Source organism: Euprymna scolopes, chromosome 19 (genome assembly GCF_053919585.1).
Source record: "Euprymna scolopes isolate OS-2025 chromosome 19, ASM5391958v1, whole genome shotgun sequence".
Lineage (NCBI taxonomy): Eukaryota > Metazoa > Mollusca > Cephalopoda > Sepiida > Sepiolidae > Euprymna > Euprymna scolopes.
The window spans coordinates 143,811,219-143,837,477 of NC_136500.1; the positions used below are offsets into that span (position 1 = coordinate 143,811,219).

Below are 26,259 nucleotides of genomic sequence, written 5' to 3' on the forward strand. Positions count from 1 at the left end.
GAATAATTTCCCCTGTAAAGGACCCGACGCCCTGGGTAAACTCATTCGTCTGTACCACTAAAAGGAACGGATCGGTCAGGCTATGCCTCGACCCCCGAGACTTAAATAAAGCAGTGCACAGACCACACTATGCGACTCCGACATTCGAAGACATCACTGCGGAACTAGACAACGCTAGATGGTTCACAAAAGTCGATATCAAGTCCGGCTACTGGCATTTGAAACTGGACGAAAAGTCGAGACGTCTCACAACATTCATTACCCCACATGGCAGATACATGTACAACAGGTACCCCATGGGAGTCAAATCTGCCCAAGATGAGTTCCAAAGATCCATGCAGGAAAACTTCGGAGACCTCGAAAATGTCCTATCCATATGCGACGACATAGTAGTGTACGGATTCGAGGAAGACGGCAGTGACCATGACAAGGCACTGAGGCAGCTAATGTTTAGAGCAAGGGAAAGAAACTGCAGGTTTAATTCAGAGAAATTTGTGGTGAAAACCTCCGAAATCCCTTTCTACGGCCACATAATCTCAAGAGACGGTGTCAAGCCAGATCCCCGGAAAATAGAGGCGATCACACGGATGCAACCCCCCGAGGATGCAAAGCAGCTCACCAGCTTCCTAGGCCTGGTGAACTACTTGAACAAATTCTCTCCACGACTCGCGACACTGACAAAACCCCTACGTGAGTTAATATCGAAGAAGAATGACTTCACATGGTCTTCACAGGAGCAACAGGCATTCGAAGAAATCAAAAAAGAGATCGGAAATCATACGACACTTCGATACTTCGACCCTAAAGAACCAATAGTGCTACAGGTAGATGCGTCTTCAATGGGTATAGGCGCGGCTCTGCTACAAAACGACAGACCAGTAGCATTCGCGAGCAAAGCACTTTTCGGACCAGAAACACGCTACTCAAACATAGAGAGGGAGATGTTGGCTATCGTCTTTGGCCTGGAGAAATTTCACAGTTACGTTTGGGGCCACAAAACGACAATTCATACGGATCACAAGCCATTGGAGTCGATAGCATTGAAAAATCTAGCACAAGCACCCCCAAGACTGGCTAGAATGTTATTGAAGGTCGAGGGATATGATTTTACTGTAAAATATACCCCAGGAAAAACAGTTCCAATTGCAGACTGCTTGTCACGAGTAGCACCCAGACCCAGTGGGCACATTGAAGGGATCGATCTCAACGTCCATAGCATGATCTCATACCTCAACTTTGCGCCGACGAGAGTTGAAGATATAAGAGTGGAAACATCCCAGGATCCACTCCTAAAGCAACTTGTAAGCATGGTATTGACCGGCTGGCCTTCCAACCGGGCTGACTGCCCAGGAATTCTCCTGCCATTCTGGAATTTCAGAGACGATATTGGGGTCCAGGATGGAATTCTACTCAAGAGCCAGAGAATCATTATCCCAGCCTCGTTGCAAAGAGGCATACTGGAAGAGCTGCATGCTTCACACCAAGGAGTAGAGAGAACGAGGTTACGAGCGCGTTCAGCGGTGTACTGGATAGGGTTAAATAAGGACATAGAAGATATAGTCCGAGAGTGCCACACATGCCAGAAATACCAAGCCAGTATCCCGCCCGAATCAATACTCCAGCACGAAACCCCTACGTACCCCTGGCAGTACGTCAGCACAGACTTGTTCACATTGGCAGGGAAAGAATATCTGCTTGTGGCAGATCAGTACAGCCGAAACCCCTTCGTACGACGCCTTCCGTCCGCCTCATCAATATCCGTTATTAGAAGTATTAAGACGATATTTGAGGAACAAGGAGTGCCGGAAATCTTGTACTCGGACAATGGTCCACAATTTACAAGTAAAGATTTCAAGGATTTCGCCAGGACGTACAGCTTCCAACACAGGACATCGTCCCCACATTACCCCAAGTCTAACGGATTCGCCGAAAGAATGGTGGGAACATGCAAGAAAATTTTGACGAAGGCAGGGGAAACTGGTCAAGACAGCTACCTAGCAATGATGGCTTACAGAGCCACGCCACTGTCATCAGACATTAAGTCCCCGGCAGAGTTACTCAACGGACGAAAAATACGGACACCCCTAGTATCCAAGCAACAACTTGGCGATGAGCAGACTAGGACAGCCATACAGAAACAGAAAGATCAGTCTAAGGTCTGCTATGACAGGAAACATAACAGACACCACTCCCACCTACATGCAGGACAGAATGTCGATGTCCAGCAGGGAAAAGCAAAGATATGGGAGCCTGGAAAAATTCAGCGCTCCAGCGTGACACCCAGAGCCTACATAGTTGAATCTGAGAACGGTAACACCTATAGAAGGAACAGGCAGTTCCTCAGACCAGCTGGGAGGAGATCAACAACCGCAAATAGATCCGACCAACCTCGCCCCAGCGACTCTCCACCGGATCCCACCCAGAAGGAAGGTCCCCCCCTAAACAAATCGAACAGCCGACCACCGAACAACACTCCAGCGGCACGCCTCACACCCGAACTGAGAAACTCACCCCCGAATTAAGAAGATCTCAGAGACGAGTGAATGTTCCTCAGAAACTGAACTTATAGGTTACACTATCCTAAAAAAAAGAGACAATACCATTACCCTAGAACAATGGAGACAAGCTAAATAGTATATTAGAGACTATGTTATCCCTTAATCAGATAAAGGCTAAATATCGCCCTTGGACTATATACATATATATGGAAGGGAAGGGATGTCATAATATAGGCTAAGAGACTATTAGTCGCCTAGAGTTATGCCCCTTGGCCCGTGACGTATGAATCTCGTCCGCCATTGTTTCTCAGTGCAACGTTTACTACTAGACAATAAAGAACGCATTTTACACCACCTTCGAGTCTGTTTATCAATTCTTCCAAAGTATGTATTATCACGACAGGAGCTATTTACCATATTTGTCCTAATTTTTTTGTTCATGTCTATTTAACAGTTTTGCATGGTGCTGAACTTAAATTTAAATATGTTAAGACCTTGAGGACTTTTTTGGGGAACAAATGATTGACTTAGTCATTTCTTTTTCTGCATGGTGCAGAACTCAAATTTACATATATTAAGATCTAAAACTGCACCGTTTCTTCCTTTTCATCAGGATGTGAAAATCCTAGGGACGTTTGGGGCTAAATTGGGCGTTAATGCAGAACTTAGTCATTTGTCTATGCCTCGTTCACTGTGTACTGAAAGGGGACCATGCATGCTTCATTGTTTTAATTTATATTCCATCACAGGCTGCTGGAGGTAATCTTTTCCTATCACATCTGATGATTAGCTCGTGCTTGAAGAAGGGGATCAAATTCTTATCAGCAAAAGATTTAATCTCACCCTTCTCACGCTGTCTTAACATCCATTTCATCATTCTGTATATGGCTAGGATCACGAGAAACACTGCTAGTTACTCCCTGTCCCATGGAGGCTCAGTACTGTGGATGATGTAGGAAACCTCCAGCGGACAAGGCTGTTTTGAATCAATACGAGCCACCACCCAGTTAACATATGCTCGGTATTATTTGTGTGTGTTGTATTCTCAGAATGTATAGCAGATCCTCACTAATCTGGGACTGTGTAGTATGGTGCTGAGTGGAAAGCTAGTAATTGTTGAGATGACTTGAACCTGGCACCCAGCTCCACCGGGAGCAGATTTTTTCCTTCGACAAACCTACATGCTTGACGAGCGGGTCATCAGTGGCCCCCTTTCACTAGTTCATTTTAAAGTTTCTTTCTAGTAAGTTGTAAAAGGTCTCTGAACCCTGAGTTTTTCTTTCACGTGTCCTTACACTCTCTCAAGATCTGTATGTTGCTCCACGGCTTTTGACATACCTCGACCATGTGGTCAAAGATGAGGTTGAAAAAAAATGGTCTCGAGTACAGCACCCCATGCAGACACTTCTGTCTAGATTCACGCCAGGAAAGCCAGCCTAGTGGATGACACATCAAGTTCGGCAGTCCCAAGCCTCCCTCAAACGGATGTTGAACATAGACTTGTTTGCGAACCCAATGTTTCCCCTTGTCCCAAAGAAACAAGGACAGCTTACTCTGTAAGGGTTTTAGATTGTTTGCAGGCAGAGGAAGTAAAGCCAGTCGGTAAAAGATAAGCAGAAAGATGTAGGTGGCGCATGTCTCTATTCAACTCTTCAAGGATGATTTCAAACCCCCGAGCTGACAGTGGCTTTGATTTTTGATTTTACGAATGTTTTTTTTAGCTGGAGACCTGGTCTGAACCACATGTTGAAGATACGAATCGAGTCGTCTGTCCGGCTGAAGGAAGCAGAAAGGGTGTCTGTGCCCCTCCAGGCCCCCAACCACAAACCTGTCGACTTGCTGCGGTTGATTTTGACCTGTGGTCTTTTTATACTGTGTGAGACGCACTGGCACTGTCCAACGATGTTATTGAATCATGACACAAAAACAGTTATGTCGTCAGCGAATGCAGAGACCCTGACGTTCAACTCAGCCGGCAGAGCAATTTTCCACGCAGGACCAGACTTGCCACATTAAACATTAGATTATGAAATAGCAGCTCCAACACAAAGACGTAAAACAGAGGAGACAGCGGACAGCCCTGACGCATAAACCGGGAGATCCTGAAGGATTTGGAATGCTTTCTGTTTGCATATACCACTGCCAGTGACACGCCGTACAATATGGAGATCCATTTGTAAAATATCTGTTTGAATCCGGCGGCTGCTAGAACAGATGTCAGTGGTCGACCTTATCAAAAGCTTTAGACTGATCTAAATTGACTGGCACAGCTTCCGTGTCGTCTTTCATGCATCCCTCTAAGATGGTATGGTATGGTTGTTTTGAATCGATCTCCCATTCATAGTTCTGCGTTGGTTCGATCTAGTCATCGATAACAACCTGCAACTGATTTGAGAGGAAATAGGCTAAAATCTTTAGCTCTGTGTTTAGCAGTTATGTGCCTATAATCGTCTAATTCTTTCCTGCAACACCTATCCGTTTTCCTCAATAATATAATCACTCCCTTGAATTTATTTTTGTTTATACGGTCCCGAGCAACGCCGGGTAGCCCTGCTCATCAAACCAATGGTTGCACATATCCGTCATAATCAGTATAAGCATGGGCGAAAGCCTCAAATACAATTCATAAGGCAGACCATTGAGATTTCTCTTTGTTTTGAATTCATGGTGTTGATCTCTAAACGACCTTGACATTGAATAGTAGGGTAAAATGTAAACTTCTTTCAGAATTGAAGTATGTTTGGAAAATGTTGGCAGGTTTAAATGATAGTAAATATATTGTAATGAATGAAAAATTTGCGAAAATATATGGAGATATTTTAGTATTTTATTAATATCTATTTGGTGGTGAGTATAAGAGTGTGATATAAAAACAGTTGTGGTGACAAAAAATATACACTTACCTTGTTTTAGGGAAGCTGTTTCCCCCCCCCCCCCCCACACACACACACATTAAAAACGACCTTGTGTCACATTTGCTTTCGTGGGGAAGCAAATAAATACATATACTTACCTTGCATAGGGGTAAACGATGATCATTAAGGTCGTACCCCCAGATCAAGGCACTTCCATTGCACTGCGGTTGGGTTGATTTTTGCGATGGTCCCAAATGTGGACGACTAGGGTATACTATTTCTAAGTGTGGTGTTTGTGTACGCGCTCACCTCGATAATGCAATCAAAATCAGATATCTTTCCCCACCCTTTCTTTTGAGCAGAAAACCATCGGTGTGTGTAAGGATAGTTGTGTTAGAATTTTGGGGGAATTTTTGACACCCTTAACACAAAACTGCGAATAAAATATGCAAAACTCGTAATTTCTCTTTTAAAGTAGTTTGTTTGATTTCTTTGTGGAATATACTTCCAAAATAAACTATTAAAGATTTTTGAAAGATAATAGAAATATTATTAAAAAAGAAACAAAAAAAACAGTGTTTACAAAGTGCCTGCGCGCGCTCATGCAGACATTTTTTCTACGTAATGAAATGAATTGAATTTTACGAGTTAAATTTTTTCAATTTAAAAAGCTATCCAAAATTTTGTATTGGTTCAATGTTTAAGATATTTTCAGGTTTAATGTGAAATGTTATGCTCTTTCCAATAAACCGTATATAATATTCTAGACAGACGCGCCAAATTTCATTCCGTCAGAAAAACAACTTTCTACAGGAAAAAAAAAATATTACATTTTTATCTCATTAATAAACATAAAATTATATATTAAAACCCGTGTTTATTATTTCTAAAATTCGACAACGGAGTTGAAGTCAATGTTTTTGATTATAAAACAAAATTAATTTTTTTTTTGATAAATTTCTGTGTGGCGTACTACTACCAGTACCACTAAATTATTTTTTTCTAAAGAATAAAGTTTATTTTTACAATAATGTTTAGACATTTACCTAGCAAATAAGCATAAAAATATATATATGAAAAAAAAAATTTTTTTATTTAAACATTTTTTTTAGAGGTTTCTTTTCGGGACCTGTAATAGTAAGTTACACCATTGTGCAAATTGCCGGAAAGGCTAAGGAAACCATCTAAGATAACAAAATAAATTAATAAATTCAGGAAACGACAGGAAATAATAATTCAGTGGTATGCCAAACCCACAGTTTCGTTTAAGAAGAAAAAACAAACAAAAAAACATCATACCATGCGCATAATTTTGATTTTTAAAAAATAAACGCAGTTTTTAATATATAATTTCATGTTTATTCGCGAGATAGAAATGTAAAAATAAGTTGTTGTTTTTTTTTTTTTTTTTTTTTTTGTAGAAAGTTGTTTTTATGACGGAATAAAATTTGGCATGCTGGCGTGCCAAAAAAGATTTACCGATTCACGACTAAAAATTAAACACGGTGTTACAGACGTTTAATTAAAGCCTGAGACAATTATAGCACACTGTATTTGAAAAAAAAAATAATTGGCTTAGTCATAAAGGGGTTAATTAATTCAATTACGCGTGATCACTGATTTACTCGGCTCGTCAGCGCAAAAAAAATCTTGTATAAATATACAATAAAACGAATTTACTCAATAGTTTAACAGTAGTTCGACTAATCAAAATAAATAAAAATAAATATACCTTAGTTTTATATCTTCATATATTTTATTTATAATGAATTGGGCACAATAAAGAGAAATTTATTGAAAAAATCGCAACAAACATTAACATCGCCTCAAACATTAACAAATATTATCTAAACTTAATATGAAAACAATTCGGCACACTTAACTAATGAACGGACTAGTTACACGAGGAACGAAATAATGATTAGACTGATAATTACGTGAAACATGACACACAGATATGAATACTTTTTCAGAAGGAACGAAATAATGATGACACCGTGTTATGATGACCTAAATTCATTGTTCTTTAGCAGTTGATTTTCTCTGTAAATAATTTCACGTTTGAATCGTGTTTTTCATCTTTTAATTTTAATTCTTTTATATTTTCATATATTTTATTTCTTAGTGAATTGGACACGCGAAACAAAAGTTGTATGAATTTACTAAAGAAATCACAACAAACAAAACAAATTTTCTGTTGTGAACACAAAAGAATTAAAAAAAAAACGAATTGATTTTTTTTTCGCATTGAATTCCTGAAATGTAAGGTAGGTTTTTTTTTTTGTACTATTAAAAATTAATCTTAAGTATTAAAATAAGTTTATTCATTTATTTATTTATTTATTGTGGGGTATATGGTTAAAAAAAAAAAAAACGTATCGGGCGTATCTGCATGCATCGCTCTTTGGGAAAGAAGGAGGAAAGGATGGCTAGCTGATTTATATACACGAAGAGCATCTTGGGAAGGCAGGGCATGATGGGAGAAGCATTTTTTTTCTGTCTCTTCCTTTTTTTTTTTTTTTTTTTCTAGATAGGAGGATATAAAAGCTGGAAAAAATTCCCTCGAGGCACAAAAAGAAAAGAGTCGTGAACATCTTCTCTTGAAAAGTATTTCGTGTTGCTGACGTTCAGATTGTGCGGTGTGACATTGGTGGCGAGAGGTCAGGTGTGGTCGATTGGAAAAGAAGAGGACAGAAATGTGCTGTTGTCGAGCGAGTGGCTCACTCCTTCCCGAACCCCAGAACCGAATCCTGATCGTAACCTTAGAAGCTATTTCGGCAAGTCAAGCAGGTTAACATGGCTAACTGGAGACTCTCAACTCAGATGTTGAGACCCTTCACTGGGGAAGGTGACCTAATTAAATGGCTGGAAAAATTAAAAATGGTGGCAAGGTTGCAAAAAATCGAAGACGTGGTCACCCTGTGCTGCTGCTATACTTAGAGGGAGAAGCCCTCACTATTTACCAGCAGATTCGTGATGAAGATAAGGGAGACCTTGCCTCAGTGGAGCAAAGACTGAAATTGGCTTTCGCTGAGAGTCGATTTGAAGCACTCGGCAAGCTTGCAAGTTTGAGGTGGACTGGCAAGTCTGTTGATGTCTTTGCTGCGGAGATCAGTAGACTGGCAGGATTGGCTGGTTACGTGGGGAGGAGCCTGGAGATGACGGTAAAGCTATACCTAGTGAATGGCTTCCCAGAAGAAATCTCCACGAACATTCAGAGAATCACTGAGGTCAATACGATGGAAGTGGACAATCTCTTGGTCCACGCCAGAGTCCTAGTCAAGAATGTCAAGGGCCCAATCGTGGCTGCAGCTGTGAGTGGAAATAAGTGCATGAGGCCCCACTTGAATGACGAGAGACAGGCAGCGAGGCGACAGGAGGGGAGACCTGCCATCAAGTGATTCCGGTGCCAGGGTCCTCACCTGCTTAAGGACTGCAAAGAGCCGAGACCGGGTGTCACCTGCTACCGATGTGGATGAGTGGGGCACATTAGCTGCTATTGCATTGCTTCACGGGACCAGGGAAATGAGTGAAGGGGAGTCATTGTGCCAGTGGTTCCCCCTCTATGTGGAAATGGCACACAACGAAACGTTGCCTCAGTTACCAGTAGTAGTCATTGGGAAGAGAGCCATGGCCCTTGTTGACACAGGCTGCACCACGACGTTGGTAATGAAGAATGTCGCTAGATCATGGAGTGAAGCCAATACAATACCTGAAATCGGAACCGACCTGACAAAACGAGAACTCTTCTCGGTCTGCGGGAGACTGGTGGGACACTAGCAAATCGCCGGTTGGCTCAGGATAGCACGCAGCTTTATTAAACAACAAAGTGGCACTGATGGCTGGGAGGGTCGTGTTACGAAGGAGGTCACAAACATGCTACAAGGAATCATCGCAAGAATAACAGAAGAAGACCCAGTAAAAGGAGAATGGTACGTCAGCGGCAGAGACGTGGGGGTGATTTGGTGCAATGCCAGCAGCCTAGCATTGGGCGTCGTATTAGAGATGGGAGGTGTAACTGTGGAAGATGTGGTGTGGCTAAGAAAGAAAAACGACTATTCCCATATCAACGTAGCAGAACTGGAGGCCGCTATGAAAGGAATTGATCTGGCCCTGAAATGGGAATTGAAAACAATCTAAATCAAATCCGATTCAGCAATGGTAATTTCATGGATCAGGTCATCAATGACTGGCGATAGGAGAGTTAGGACCAGAGGTGCTGCAGAAATGCTGATCAAGTGCAGGCTCGGAGCACTCGCAGATTTGATAGCGGAATTACAGTTGAGGGTATCTGTAGTGCTGGTCCCATCAGAAAAGAACAAGGCAGATTCGATGACATGGGTAAAGAAGGCCTGGCTGCAAGAGGAAAAAGAGTGCCAATTGATAGACCCCGGGCCATCCAGACATGAAGCAGGAGAGTTATACATTGCGGAGGACTGGAAGCGATTAGCCATTGATGTTACGCCATAAGCTGTATCTGTCGATGGTCGAATGTGGACCAGGGAAATTTGCCATATGGAGAGAGATCAGGGCAGAATCTGCATGGGCAATCGGAGGGGTCATCAAAGAAATATTGTTGGAGAATGGCCTTGCTTTCTGATCAGAAGCCTTTAAAGAGGTGTGTGATAAGTGGGGAGTAAGGCATTTTTTTAGGGCAGCGTATTGGCTGAGTGGCAATGGGATAGTGGAGAGGAATCATCACACAATCAAGGCTGCTGTAGAAAAAAGCAATATTTCACCCATGGAGGTAGTGTTTTGGTATAACATCTCACTGAAAACCAGACAAGATGAAACAACTGTGCCTCATAGAGCCCTCTTCGCATATAAGTGGCGGCATCCTTGCAAAAAAACGGGAGGAATTGAGGGTGAAGAAGCTACCATTAAAGTGGGTGAGGAAGTGTGGGTGAAGCCCCCCCCAATGCAAAATGTACCACACGTTGGGGGAGGGAAGTCGTAATGGGAATGCAGTTGAAGAACAATGTGATGGTGAATGGCGTTTCCCGGCATATCCTAGACCTGCATCGTGTAACCCTGCCGGTCGCAGTGATGGCAGTGAAGAGGAGGAAGTCGAGATCCACCAAGAAGCTAATGATGTACCCCAATTCGATTTAGCCCCACATTGTGGTCCTTTATAACTGGACAAAAATGTCTGTAGTGAACCTGAAAATGTCAACCCCCAAGAAGTTGTCCCCCAGAGGCCTCAACGTAAGAGGAGGAGGCCTGCTTGGATGAAGAATTATGAAGTGTCTTATTGATCTTGAAGATCAGGGGGGCGTGTGCGGTATATGGTTAAAAAAAATTTACCGAGCGTATCTGCATCGCTCTTTGGGAAAGAAGAAGGAAAGGATGGCTAGCTCATTTATATACACAAAGGGCATCTTGGGAAGGCAGAGCATGATGGGAGAAGCTATTTTTTTCTGTCTCTTCCTTTTTTTTCTAGATAGGAGGATATAAAAGCTGGGAAAAATTCCCTGCAGGGAGCAAAAAAGAAAAGGGTCGTGAACATCTCTTGAAAAGTATTTCGTGTTGCTGACATTCAGATTGTGCGGAGTGACATTGGTAGCGAGAGGTCAGGTGTGGTTGATTGGAAAAGAAGAGGACAGAAATGTGCTGTTGTCAAGCAAGTGGCTCACTCCTTCCTGAACCCCAGAACCGAATCTTGATCGTAACCTTAGATTTATTTATTTATTACAATTCAATAAAAAATATTGATTCTGCCATGCTTTATAACAAACGTGAATAAAAAATATGAAGTACCGAGGTTTTTATGATCAGAGATCATAAAAACCTCGGTAATTGTACAGTTTAACGTGTTCAAAAAGTTCCTAGATGTTAATCTTCAACCCGCTGTCATAAAAACATGTTTTTCCGCTGTAAAAAAAAAAAAAAAATAATAATGCTCGATCAAATTAGGTGATTTTTTTTCCGGAGATCTTCAGTCCAAAACGGATATGTACAATATTACCTTTTTTCGATATTTTCATTTTTTAATGTCTTGATTAAACTGTAAGGTCCAAAATCTGTCATTTATATTGTTGTCAAAAATGTGTTTATTTTAGTAAAATTTATGTGATTTATGTTAAAATAATATTTACGATCAACACATGAATTAATTTTTTGTCGTTAAAGAATTCTATTTGATTTTTTTATGTTTTATCCATTATTTTACATACATGTGCATCTATGTTACCGTGCTGAAACAATAACATTATTTAGAAATCTTTTTTAACATGGGGAAGGTGGTTGAATTTTAAAATACTATTTAAATATAATGCGGTAACATCGATGCACAGGTACCAAGACATCAAATGAACACCCATTTATTGGCCATCACAAATGAGCTAAAACTTAATGTAGAAAAACATTAAAAAAAATTTTTTACAATCTAACCCAGCGTAGTTTAACCCCTAAAAATATTTACTTTTTGTTTGTTATTAGTTTTGAAAGCCTTAAATATTTTCTACAAAAAGAGGAATAAAATTGTTGTTTAAAGTTAGCAGAAGGAAAGGAGAAAAAGAAAGGGAAAAACAGATCAAACAAACAGGTGTTACCGCGTGTGTGTTGGGCAAGGTTGGGCGAAAGAGAGAGAGAAATCAAGATGGCGCCCATAGTTATAAAAGGTGTGCTCTGGTGGAAGTCACGCGAAATCACATGAAATCAGGCAGAATACATGTATAAAAGGAGTTGACAGCTTAGGTAAGGGAGAAACAGACAGACGAAGGTTGGTGAGAGTGGTGATCTCGAACCCGGCAGTTGTTGGCTTGCAAAGACTAATTCTTTTTTTTTATTTCTCTAATTTTATTGTCCTAAACCAGGAACACTTCATTTAGATTAAAAAGTTAGGTATCACTTTCTGTCATAAATTTAACGTAAAATGAACACCGATTTCATAATCAGATAATGGTTAACAAGACATGTAATCATTCCCAGTTTCTAAATTTGTGGTATGATGAGAGGGGGTATCAGTTTTTCCTTTTTAACGTCTTTTTTGTGGAGAGATTAACATATTCTTTACTTTCACAATTTAATAGACAAAGGAGTGTCACTGTGACATTTATTGAGTCGAATTATACTAGTTTGTTGTTTTATTTTTATTTTTTGAGCGATTAGCAGGATTCCTTAGATGATTGTCTCATGTCAGCTATTTTTCTTCCTTTTCTAACAAAGACTTAGCACTAATTTTTTGTATCAGATAAACGCTTCAAAACACGTTCAAACAAAATGTTATTCAGGTTGCTGGAAGAATCAATAAAACTGCCTTTAGTAATATTTATTTGTAATATATTTGTTTCTTGATCACTTTTTTGTTGCTATTTTAATTGTTAGGTGGAAATGCAAATCAGTTAGCAAGAACACTTTTCCTCATGTTAAGAATGGCTTTCTAAATAATAACATTATATATAAGTAGAGGTTGTTTTTAGTTGAAACAGAACAAAAAATGGTACTAGTGCACTTATTGATCTGTGCTGAAATAATAACGTTATTATTTAAAAAGCCATTCTTAACATGGGGAGAGTGTTTTGTACCTATTCTATACTTGGACCTTACAATTGAATAAAAAAACATAAAAAACTTTAATTAAACTTGGAAATACAATTTAAAAAATAGCGCAGGTCAGTAAGTGCACTAGCACCCAAAAAATAAAATAGATAAGTTAAAAAAAAATGTCCCCTCGACAAATCTAAAAATGAAACTTTTTTAAAAAATTGAACAAACCAGTTTTATATATATATATATATATATATATATATATAAAAATGCATATATGTATATAACCCGACCCCCCTCCACACACTTGATATAAATTCTCTTTTCATCAAAAAATTTTTTTCTCTCCAGAACAGAAAGAGAACTAAACTTCTCCTCTTTCGCATGTGATATGATCGTCTTCCTGTACATCCTCGCCTAGAAATCCTGATGATGTCCCTTGAAATGGGGACGAAACGTTGATTTAATTTTGTTTTTTACTCTTTTAGGTTTTTCCTTTTTATTCACATATATATATATTATGAATTCTTTGTATTTATGAAAGCCAATTGGAATATGTTTTGCTTTTTAAATTGTTTGATGAAAGTAGAGAATAATTGACAACACGTGGATTCTAATCTAAAAAAAAAACAAATACTAAGAAAGTAACAAATAGATATGAGTGCCTCTCCCTCTTTTCATAAAATTTTGAGACTGTGCACTTCTCGCTGAGCGCTAACTGACCATAAACTGGGTGCTCATTTTACTTTAAATCTATATAGGGCAGTGATCCCCCATCAAAATGTTAAAATCTTCAAATTTAAGACGGTTGAAACGTAATACAGAATAAGTTGATTTTTATTTTTTAAGGGGTAAACTACATCAAGTTAGATTGTGAAGATTTACCAAAATAAGTTTGTTTTCAATTATTTTTAATTTTTGCATAATAGTAACATTTTTTGGTGTGGGTGGAAAAAAGACATATTTAATGAAAATTATCTTTGGGGGATTTGTGAGAAAATATAGCATTAAATTATAATATATTTACAAAAAATCGCAGTGGGCTGCAAATGGATTTAAAACACATGTTAATTGAACGGTTTATTTACAGAATTATTGAAGAACAAAGACAGGAGTATGATTTAAGGTGAAGAGAAAACCTTTTTAAATTCTAAGTGATTGTTGTGTTTTTATTACTCTGTGGCAATTTTATATTTTTATTCACAATTACTGGTCATATGACCAAAGAATTGTTTTGTTTGATATAACTTTGATCACATATAAATTTATCGTGAGATTTTCGCCCACTTTTTTTTCGATTGTCATGTATTTGTGTGTTAAACCTTCCTTCTATGTTGCTAGACAATTTTTTTTTGATTGCCAACGTATATGTGTGTAAAAGCTTACTTGTATGTTGCTAGACAATTTTTTTTTGATTGCCAATGTATATGTGTGTAAAAGCTTCCTTCTATGTTGCTAGACAATTTTTTTTTGATTGCCAACGTATATGTGTGTAAAAGCTTACTTGTATGTTGCTAGACAAAAAATTGTCCCATGCCACTATTTTAGATTTCACAGATAAGAAATAAACATAAATTGATCATCTATGTCTGGACAGAAATATGTAACTTATTTCAGTTTTCTAACATAGTTTCGTTTATTTCTCTGTATTTGTTTAGTTTTTAATGTTTTCACATCTTTTACATTGACGAGCAACATCCGTGTGCCAGATTATATTGCAATGTCAAACGAGTAGGTTCAGGGATAATTAAGGAAACATTTCTGATGATGCTCTATATCTAGAATAGGTGAGCAAACCCTTGACCAGAGTGATGTAATTCAGAGGACAGAAAAATTATAAATGAATAAATATCAAATGAGTCCAAAATAAGAATAGTAATAATTTATCAATTAAAAAAAAACAACAACTAATAAATAATAAATAAGTTGTTGCCTTAAAGAAAATAACACTACAGCGTTTTTTAAAAACTTTTATTTGCAGAACAGATACTACACTTTGATCCCGGCCCAAAGGCCAAGAACAACAGAAAAAAGGCAAGGTATTTATTTGCTCCCCTACCGAGCAAATTAGGCACAAGACCGATTTTTAATGTGAGGAGTGAAGGGGAAATGGAGACCAACTCCTAGGGAGTAGGGAAGCTGGATAGTGAAAATTGGTATGAAGGGTTGCCCCTACATTGACCAAGGTCTGATATGTGGGGTTGGTATTTATTTCGAAGATGTGAGGTGGCAAGATTTGGCCGCAACTTTAAGCCACACCAAAGATCATAACAATGACTGGAAAATTTTTCCTCATCCTGGGCACATCCCTGATATTTGTGGCAATCCAGCTATGCATTTTGACGGTGCTGGCAATGGTCCTGTTGTAATAAATTAGATTGGTAGAGAGCATGAGTTGTACAACGACATATCTCTTATATCACTCGTTGTACTTTGTGTCACTTTCAGACGTGATATAAGGCGCCTATCGCCCTTTGGATTTGTACACAACTGTCCAACTTATAAATGGTCTGCAACAAAAAAGACAACGGGTATTGATCACAGGGAAATGGAATCATATCGTTTTTTCTAGGGCAACAAATTTATCGATGTATTTTAATGATGCATGAAAAAATGTTATTTATTTATCGCATGAATATCATTGATAATATTTAATATTGTTTGCTATGCATGTCTTTCTTCTTATCTCCCTCCCTCTCTCTCTGTCTCCCTCCCGCTCTCTTTATATATATATATATATATATATATATATATATATATATATTACAAACGTTGTTGCTCACACATATTAAAATTGCACGAAACACAATATTAAAATTAAAAAGAACTAGTACCAACTTGCTTTTATTCGACATATTACATCATTAAAACAGAAAATAAATAAATATATAAAAATAACACAACATGATAAATTACATAAATAAATTATGATGTATGAACACGTGGTTTTATTTATCATTTATTTATCATATGAATATCAATTATAATTGATAAGAATACATTTGTATGTTGATTATTATAATAGTACCTATTTACAATCCCACGGGACAGAGTTAGACACCAAGGTCGTTTTTTTAACGTGGAGAAAAGGTACAAAAAAATTGTCTCAGTCGTGAAGGACTGCTCTTCACCAAAAGAGAACAAAAATGGAAGTGCAGCATCTTAAGAACAGAATTACTAAAATATAATAATGATTGAAATAGAGGTAATTAAATTTAATATACTTTAATAAATATGGACGATCAAAAAATAAATTAAGATATTAAAAAGTGAAATCACGAAATATAAAAATATAATCATTATAGTGGATGGTCAGAGAATTTTTAAAATGCTGTTGTATGGTTTAAATAAAATTGAAAATATACTTTGTGAACTTGTTTAATATAAGCATAAGAAACATGGACACCTTAACGATTGAACATTAATGAATTAAATGTTTGCCTCAAGAATTGTCTGTGAAAAAATATGTTCATTGTCCGTTATATGGACGCACATATCGATTTATTTTCAAAATGTAACATTAAATAAATTGAGAATTTTCTCATGTAGTTGCAAATTTATTGGGCAAGCCATGTATTGAGAAGGAACGATTATAGAATTGTTAAAATGCTGATGCATGGTGAACTTGATGGTGGAGTTAGGAGTGGTTGGAAGCCTTTGTTGAGATTCAAAAATTGAAATGTTACCTTGTGTCGAAAACATACAACGAGGAAACGTTTATGAGACGACCATGCAACTGGTAGTAAATCATTTTTATTCTCTGAAGATAAAAATCTCCACCTAACAATTACTGCACAATGTAAGCGAACATTGATAAACGAAATTAAAAAAACCCTCAAATGTGTAACATGACGGGAGTTACTTTTATATATATATATATATATATATATATATATATATATATATATATATATATATATATATATATATATATATTTATTTATTTATCGCTACAATGAAAGCCACACGTGTAACATAACGGGAGTTACTTTTATATATAAATAATATATATATTTATTTATTTATTTATTTATTTATCGCCACAATGAAAGTCATATAGAAATCTAAGATTATCGAGGAATTTGAGAACTAATAAGCCTATAACAAACCTCAGATATTGTTCTGCCGTTTGTGCATAATGTATTTGCATGAAATATCTTGATTTTTAATCATATTAAGGTCAAAATCCCACGGGAAAAAATGAGTTCATTTTATTTATATAGAAGATAGAATAGATAGAAGAAAGAAAGAATAGAAGAAGATAGAAGAGAAGATAGAAGATAGATAGAAGAAAGAATAGAAGAAGAGAAGAAGAAGAAATAGAATAGAAGAATAGAAGAAGAAGATAGAAGAGAAGATATATATATATATATATATATATATATATATTTATTTATCGCTACAATAAAAGCCACACGTGTAACATAACGGGAGTTACTTTTATATATAAATAATATAGAATTGTTTCTATGTATAATTCTTTCTAGCTTGTGTACACTCTACATTGCATGTAAAACAACTGGTTGTGTTAAGCTATAAAATATCTGATTATTTTCTAATGAATCCTATATTAAAGATAATTACATAAGTCATATCTGTTGTGTATTAAATTCATTAATATTGTATTTCGTTTTTCTTATTTGCAGATATTCCTGCTTGAACACTTTTATTGAATTTCAATGGTTCATCATTTTCGTTTAACATTAGTCTATGGACAATTACTGCCTTACACGGAAGACAATAAAAACTGCCTGATGTTGAAGACAACAGAGATATTTATTTCCTATATGACTATTTAATTGGATTAAAAATAATCATGGAGATAATGTTTATGTTTGTTCATATTCGTGCAATATGTCTTTACAATTTTAATTTAATGAACTGAAAAGCAATCAGAAATTGCAGTAAAGTACAAATATATCTCTTACATATGTAAAATAACTAAATAATATATTCCTGCAGAGTAGGTGGTGCTTATCAAATTTTCTGGAGCATATGTGAATAAAGACAAACACGGGAAGAACACAATTCTATAACAACGTGGAATTTTTGTTGAATCAATTATATTAAAACATGCAGATGAGTGGAGAAGAGTCACATTCTTGCAAAGTGTGTGGATATACATGTTATGAAAAATCAACGTTAGTGATCCATATGAAAAGTCACGCTGACGAAAAGCCACATTCATGTGAAGTGTGTGGATATTCATTTTCCTATAAATCATTGTTAGTCAGACATATGACAACCCACACTGGAGAAAAACCACATTCTTGTGAAGTGTGTGAGTATTCTTGTTCTCGGAAATCATCGTTAGTAAGACATATGAGAGCTCACACTGGGGAAAAGCCACATACTTGTAATGTGTGTGGATATTCTTGTTCAGAAAAGTCAAGATTAATAGTTCATGTGAGAACTCACACTGGGGAAAAACCATATTCTTGTGAAGTATGTGAATATTCTTGTTCTCACAAATCACATTTAGTGACACATATGCGAACTCACACGGGAGAAAAGCCATATTCTTGTGAAGTGTGTGGATATTCTTGTTCCGAGAAATCTAGCTTAATCATTCATATGAGAGCTCACACTGGGGAAAAACCGCATTGTTGTGAAGTGTGTGGATATGCTTGTACTAACAAATCAACATTAGTGAGACATATTAGAACGCACACAGGGGAAAGGCCACATTCTTGTAAAGTGTGTGGATATTCTTGTTCTCGGGAATCATATTTAGTGACACATATGAGAACTCACACTGGGGAAAAACCACATTCTTGTCAAGTGTGTGGATATTCATGTTCTGAAAAATCACATTTAGTGACACATATAAGAACTCACACTGGAGAAAAACCATATTCTTGTGACGTGTGTGGATATTCATGTTCTCAAAAATCAACGTTAGTGCGACATATTAGAACTCATACTGAAGAAACAGGACCTAGAAAATGACCTACAGATGATATGGTCTCTGCAAGAAATAAACAATATACCGGTTGTTATAGGAGAAACTGGCTTAATAAAAAAGAATCTTCAGAAATACTTAGAAGCGATCCATGGAAGACTAAGCTGTAACGAATTACAAATAGCAGCCATAAAGGGCACAGCATCTATTTTAAAAAGAGCCCTCGGATATAAGTTTAAATCATAATAGAATAAAGTGCTAGCTCCTGGAAGGAGCCTCTTGAAACTTACTGAAGTGAAATATATTAAAAAGGGAAAAGCAACATTCTTGTGAAGTGTGTGGATCTTCATGTTCTCAAAAATCAACATTAGTAAGACATATGAAAACTCACACTGGGGAGAGAACTTGAATGCCTACTAGACACTATCCTCGAGTGTCTAAGGTCTCTCTGTACAGGGGTTTGTCAGAACAACCTGGCATGAGGATTCATTTTCCAGAGAAGTAAACCTTGACCAAATATTCAAAATCACATATTCGCTGCCCAAATAAGATCTCCTCACTATGGCGACCCCACATTAGCTTTTACGAGGAATGGTGCACTTTCTCCAAGTGATGTTACCTCAAGTAGTAGCACAAAGCCGAGTACGCCACCAAACTCAATAAATTCTTGTCCTGGAATCCAGTAAGACCAAGAGACTAAAACGAAAGATATACTACAATGTATAAAAATGGTTAATTGGGGAGAGGAAAATTATGTTCTCAATTTCTTTACTAACTCAGTGTTTGAGAGATTAAGAACTTAAATGGAATATTCGAATATCTATGTATCTCATATAGATTTCAAGTGTTAGCCCCAAGTAGTGGGCCCTTTGATTTCTAAGAATTTCGACTGAAGTAAAATAAAACAAAAACAGGAAAGCCGCATTCTTGTAAAATCTTTATTACGGAATCAAATTTAATTCAACATATAAGAAAAGACTGGGGAAAAAGCCACATTTTTTTTAATTTTGTGGATATTCTTGTTCTCGAAAACCATCGTTAGTAAGATCTATGAAAACTCACACTGTGGAATAACAACATTTTTGTGATGTGTGTTCGAATTCTTTTCCAAACAAATTAGATTTAATTCAACATATATTTCAAACTGGAGAAAAACCAAATTCTTGTGAAGAATTTGGATATTTTTCTATTTAAAATCATTGTTAGTATGATATCTATGAGAACTCACACTGGGAAAAAGCCATATGCTGTTTAAGTCTGTTGATATTCTTTTCCAAACAAATCAGATTTATTTCAACATGATTCACACTGGGGAAAACCCACATTCTTGTTAAGTATGTGGATTTTCTTTTCTCGCAAATCATTTTTGGTAGGACATATAAGAACTCACACTGGAGAAAAGCCATATTCTTGTGAGTGTTATGTATATTCCTACTCTGAAAAATCAAGATTAATCATTTATATAAGAACTCACACTTGTGATAAGCCACATTGTTATAAAGTGTGTGGATATTCTCTTTCTCAAAATCACAATTTGTTGAACTTACACTGAAAAGTCAACATCGGACTGGCTAAAATAACATCAACAAATCATCAAAACTTCGCTGCAGCATAGCCATAGAACTCAGTGAAAGACCAAAAAGAGGAAATGAGTAGGAAGCGAGCCAAAACTGTAACACCATAGTGGAAGATCAAGCTTCAAAAAAGAATTGAACCTCCCAAATTATATCCTATGCTGTAAACCAAACCAGATCTACACATCACCTAAGAACAATAAATAGAATGAAAAGAAAATACAGCATTGAAGATCACCCGTTACTAAAAAAGAAAGCAGATTAAGAAACTTTAATTAAGGCCTTTGCTAAACATTAGGGGCAAAGATAAGAAAATTAGAGCAAAACAATAGCCAGTTCACTCAAAACTACCGATAAGTGTACCAAAATCTAACCAACACCGCAGTTCAAGTCGAACACCAGCAAGCAAAGAAGACATGAAAGAGCAAAAACAACATCAGTAACTTTACTATAAAAATTGGTTCAGATTGATAATGTTGATATTAACGTGTACAAAATATTTCACACTTAATTTCTCAATAAGGGTTTCAGCTATTTCAAGTTTAATTAGGTTAACACATGCATAATATAATATTTGTTCTTTTATTATGTAAGCATTCCAAACGATTAAAACATTTTTGTTATTGATATCTGATTAAGATTTCACTATTTATGATTATGGAAACATGTGATCGACTGGAAATAAGAAAAAATGAATTAAAAAAGGGAAAAGCAATATCTATGCTCAAAATGTGAATATTTATGTTCTCATAAATCAAGTTTAGTGGTGCATATGAGGAAAACAATAAAATACGTTTCTATTTATTTGGGAACATTTGTACAACTAGAACAATACTGTGACGATTGCAAGTGACTAATGAGAACATAACATTATGAGGAACCAAGTTTAATAAGGAAATATTCTATGAAGGATATGAACATTATAATTTGGTGTAGAAGCAAAGAGAATTGAATATAAATATTTAGAAATTCTTAGACCCCATCTCTTTAAAACCAAGCTTTGAATATCCTTTATCTGATTGGATGCTCTACGCCCAGCATGAAACAAACAATAAGAAAAATACAAAAGAAAAAATATAGACACCAAGAAAGGGCCCTTGGATTTTCTGCAATTGTGGGTTAGGCTGCAACTTAAACTCTGGGCTAGGGCCTGTTGCACCATACAACCCTGGAAATAAGAAAAAATGAATTAAAAAAGGGAAAAGCAATATCCATGCTCAAACTGTTAATATTTATGTTCTCGACTTGGAGGAACCAAGTTTAATAAGGAAATATTCTATGAAAGATATGAACATTATAATTTGGTGTAGAAGCAAAGGGAATTGAATATAAATATTTGGTGTAGAAGCAAAGGAAATTGAATATAAATATTTAGAAATTCTTAGACCCCCATCTCTTTAAAACCAAGCTTTGAATATCCTTTATCCGATTGGATGATCTACGCCCAGCGTCAAACAAACAAAAAGAAAATATAAAAGAAAAGATATAGACACCAAGAAGATATTAAATATAGCCTAACGTCAATATCACAAATTCCTGCGTGGACAACCAATCAAATTTCTGGCTGAAGAAGCTAGATAACTTCATAGCAACTATAGTGGTGTTTCATTCGCTTGGTTGTATACAACATGTATGAACATTTTTTGTTTAGTGCGTACCTTTAAAAAATACAGGATACAACAGGGATTGTTTTTCATCGAGAATTTAGTAGTTGATATTCACTGAGGTTTGGTTACCAAAAGTCATCTTTTCCTATACTATACACATGTCTACTACGGTACTTTGAATTATCCATCAGCTAATCAAGACAACCTGTTTATAGCAAATCACTATGTTATTAAACAACATTAAGTGAATAATAACAATTTGTAGCAACATCTTTTAATAATTTTTTCAAGTACAAAACTTATTTCCTATAATATTTTGCATGATGATAAATCTGCAAATCAATAAATGAGAAGCTAAAACGGCCAACAAGAATAACCACCTGCTCTCTTGAAGACCTAGGAGAGGATGCTCTCTGTAAATAGTTCGGAGTAAAGGAGAATACAATGCTTGAGTGTCGAATTATGAAACAAAGTTTAAGGAGATTATATTAGCCTCGGATGATTAGAGATAATTTTTAGTGAAAATATATAAAACGCCTTAATAAAATTCTCTCAGAAATATCACTTAAAATAAATGTCATTAATTACACTGGGCTGCATTTGGAAAAAAAAAATTTGCAACAGAAATATTATTAACATTTTTCATTGCAGTGTCGCATAGTAAACGCATAAAGCATACCCATTTTTTTAAGGAGGTTCTCATTTTTTTGTAACAGTTGGCACAATATTTATCAGATTCATTGTAAACAATGCATCCTATTTGAAGTTAGAAAGCAGCTATTCCCCTTGAAATGCACGCTTTCGCGACATTCTCTTGTGTGCTGGCCTTGCAGGAGATGTTGTCCAGCTTCTTTGAAGAGACCAGCAGAAATCAGCCATCATGGTCACACTCCAATTGCCTTGATAGCGGCGCTCCATATCGGATATATCCTGATGGAACCTCTCTCCCTGTTCCTTACTGTATTCACCCAAATTAGCAGGAAAGTAGTCAAGGTGACTGTGCAGGAAATGTATTTTGATGCTCATGCGTGTGCCAGCAGTCTCGTATGCTTGAAGCATATTCTCAACCCGTTCCTTGTAGTCATCAGATTTTCTGTTTCCTAAAAACCCTGTCACAACTAACTTAAAACATTCCCAAGCTCTTCTTTCACGAGGTGTCAGTACTTCATTAAATCCGGTATCAGACATAAGTTCACGAATCTGTGGTCCAACAAATATGCCAGCTTGTACTTTAGCATCACTGACAAGAGGGAATTTATTGGAAAGGTATTTAAACCCTTCTCCATCTTTCGCAAGTGATTTCACAAAATTTTTCATCAACCCCAGCTTTATGTGAAGGGGAGGCAGAAGCACCTTCTCTGGTGGTACAAGTGGTAGTGTTTTGACGTTATGGCGGCCAGGAACAAATTCCGTCCGTTGTGGCCATTCCCTTTGTCGGTAATGTACGGAATCTGCACGGCTGTCCCACAAGCACAAAAAGCATGGGTATTTTGTGTAGCCCCCCTGCATTCCTAACAAAATGGTCAGAACTTTTAGGTCACCAGAGAGAAGCCAGTTGTGATCTTGATATTGTATGTTGTTAAGAAGAAGTGACATGGTATCATAGGTTTCTTTCAGGGTAACAGAATGAGCAATGGGCAATGATGCGACGTTTTTACCATTAAAAAGTAGCACAGCTTTTAGACTTCTGGTGGAGGAATCTATAAAGAGCCTCCATTCTTCACGATGGTATTCTTTACCCATGTGTTCTACAAGACCTGAAACATCGTGGCAATATACCATGTCATCGGACTTGGTAAAGTACTGCACAAATTCCTGCTCTCGATGTCGATACTGTGCAAAGTGTGTATTACGTGCCAAAAGATTTTTCTCTTTTAACCTTGAACCTAACAACTGTGCAGATTCTTTTGACAGACCAAGATCTCGTACAAGGTCATCTAGCTCACTCTGTTCAAATAACTGAGGGCTTTTCTCAGAGGTCCCACTGATATCTTCATAAACATCCTGATTTTCACTGTCATCACATATAGAGTCACTTGCACTGGTACGTTCTAGAATATCAGGAGGTCTTGGCACAGGAACAACATCACTATGTGGTACTGGTTGCGTAACTGACGGAATGTTTGGGTATTTAATGTATTTCAAACTTATACCATTCCTTCCCAGTGGTTTCATCATACAAAAATAGCAGTCATCATGGTGATTCATAGGTTCCCGCCAAACCACTGGTATTCCAAATGGCATTGATTTTCGGTTTCCTTTATTCCAGTGGCATAAACCAGCGAAACACTTCACACAAGCAATGTGTGGCGCCCATGGTTTATCCTGATGTCCAAGTTCGATGCCAAAGTAGGCACGATAGAGTTGTTTCACTGTAGAAGTGATTTTGCGCTTCTGTCTTGAAAGTGTGTAATTTCCGCAGATGTAGCAAAATGAGTTGGGGTGGTTTTTGCAAGTCCGTGCCATTCTTTAATTGATATGCAACAAAAAAGGTATATTAATATACGACGCAGTATATGACGCTGTAACACATAAACTAGAACCTTACGGGCAAAATGACTACTATCATCGTGATCAGCACGAAAAATTGGTCTAGAAGAGGATATTGTCATGGATGTTGCTTTTTTGATGCAGCCCAGTGTTATCTGACAAAGGTTGTCATCTTATGGATGTGTCATTATTTATTGACCACCAGGCTACATTAATTACCTTCACACAAAACCTGAAAAATGCTGTCTCTACATAATATCATTTACCAATATACAATATCATACTAATCCGTACCTGAAGAGAAGTTGCGCATAAAAGAACCTATGGATATAAATTTATCTCGGCGAATAAAGTTTTACAGAAGGACTGAATTATTTGGAAACAAAATAAACTTTGAAAAAAGAAATATACTTCTTGTGGGGTGGTGGGGGTAATTGTCCCAATGAAAAGATATTTGAAATTATGTAGAATCCTTGCAACGGTAGCAAAATTATTGTAGATTAACTATATTATATGTAGTGTGTTTTTTCCTTTTTCAACTAATAAATATTTGTTACCCACAATAAAAGAACAGAAATTTTTTCATGAAATCTATAGGCTTGCTTATATTTTTAGTTATTGTCTCATTTCGACAAGTGTTCAGCAATTTATTAATATTTATATTTCTTTCACTTTATTTTTTCATGAATAAAATTTTCATGAATAAAGTTAACATATGAACCTCATTTAAAATTGACATCAGTAACTTAACTATAAAAATTGGTTCAGATTGATAACGTTGATATTAACGTACAAAAATATTTCACAATTTTTTGCAAATAGTTATTTTTACAACCATTTAAACATGTAGCTTTTGTTGAAACAATTAAAACATGAACAAATATGTTGCAAACATTTGGAAACCAAATATACTCGTCATAAATGTAAAGTCTTAAAGCATTGAACTGCTATGTGATATAATAGTTCTCTTAACAAATACCATATATATATCAAGGATTATGGTGGATGTAACCGATATTTGTACAATACAACCATTGCAATATCGACATGGTTACCATTGTCATTCTTATTAAATATTTCCAAGGTTTTATTTAAATTTTTCTCTTAATTTCTCAATAAGGGTTGCAGCTATTGTGGAGAAGGAAGTGACTTACTGTTAAAGTGGCTGCGCGTTTGTGCCTGCAGAGCATAAATTGAGAATCAAGATGGCGTCCGCAGGCTTTTATGTGGAAAAAAAAGTCTCGGGAAATCTCGGAGAATCTCGTACCCTGGTTCCATAAATAACGAGGAAAGGAAAGCGGGAGGACAGACGATTTTTAGTCACTAAAGCGAACGGACGCGTGTAAAAGAAGAGGTAGAAGAAAAGAGTGTGGAGAACGAAACAAACAACGACTCGGTTGAAAGCAGAGTTGTAACGAACACAGCTATTTCAAGTTTTATTAGGTTAACAAATGCATAATATAATATTTGTTCTTTTATTATGTAAGCATTCCAAACGATTAAAACATATTTGTTATTGATATCTGATTAAGATTTCACTATTTATGATTATGGAAACATGTGATCGACATTTGATCATTGTTAATAGGAATTTATTAGTAATATTATTACATGGTGTAAAGGAAGAAGTAACCGTTTAAATTCATAAAAATGTCTTAGCTTAGATTTATGGTATAATGAAGCGCTGATTTACGTATAAAAAAAGCTTTATGCTATATAAAATGCTTACTATACTCTATATAACATACAAATAGGTAAATACAAAGCATGTTGAAATATTGTAAAAAGCTAAGATAACTTAACACATCTACAAAGTTTAATAAATAAAATAAGAGTATACAAGAC

The 26,259-nt window shown here is 36.4% G+C and overlaps 1 long non-coding RNA gene and 1 other non-coding gene across 2 annotated transcripts; both read left to right on the forward strand.

Annotated features, from left to right (window-relative positions):
- Positions 1-5,503: 5,503 nt before the first annotated feature.
- On the forward strand, positions 5,504-5,667 carry LOC145240459 (U1 spliceosomal RNA). Its single transcript, XR_013862514.1, has one exon. It is a non-coding gene; the product is annotated as a U1 spliceosomal RNA (small nuclear RNA).
- Positions 5,668-7,368: 1,701 nt separating this feature from the next.
- Positions 7,369-25,589, forward strand: LOC145240016 (uncharacterized). The gene is made up of 3 exons (XR_013862461.1): positions 7,369-7,620; positions 13,932-13,967; positions 17,488-25,589. It is a non-coding gene; the product is annotated as an uncharacterized LOC145240016 (long non-coding RNA).
- Positions 25,590-26,259: the final 670 nt, after the last annotated feature.